Here is a 362-nt window from a genome sequence, read left to right on the forward strand (position 1 = left end):
AGGATCCCAGCAAGATAAGCATCCAATTTGCTCTTGATAGGTCAATATAAGAAGCAATAATAGCACTTAACACAGGGCATCGATAGCATTATCCCCATTTCACACAGGAAAAATGAGACATACAGCAGGGAAACAAATTTTGCCCAGGGAAAAAGCCTGGGCAAGCTGTTCAAGAAAATTATTCTGGCACACATCCAGGAGAGGCCAGCAGGAAACTGCACGCTCAGGGGCAACCAGCACGGGTTCATCAGCAGCAGGTCCTGTCAGACCAACCTGGTGGCCTTTTATGACCAGGTCACTTAATCATTGGATGCAGGGGTGGCAGTGGATATAGTTTTCCTAGACTTCAGGAAGGCTTTTGA

General features: G+C 46.7%; 1 protein-coding gene across 1 annotated transcript in view; it reads right to left on the minus strand.

Moving 5' to 3' along the window:
- PAPPA2 (pappalysin 2) overlaps positions 1 to 362 on the minus strand; it is a gene marked incomplete at its 5' end in the record, with an annotated part of 184,615 nt that overhangs the window by 94,765 nt on the left and 89,488 nt on the right. The gene's annotated exons all lie outside the window — the stretch shown is intronic.

This window comes from Gavialis gangeticus, unplaced genomic scaffold, assembly GCF_001723915.1.
Source record: "Gavialis gangeticus isolate Ggan-Ray unplaced genomic scaffold, GavGan_comp1, whole genome shotgun sequence".
In the NCBI taxonomy this organism is placed as follows: domain Eukaryota; kingdom Metazoa; phylum Chordata; order Crocodylia; family Gavialidae; genus Gavialis; species Gavialis gangeticus.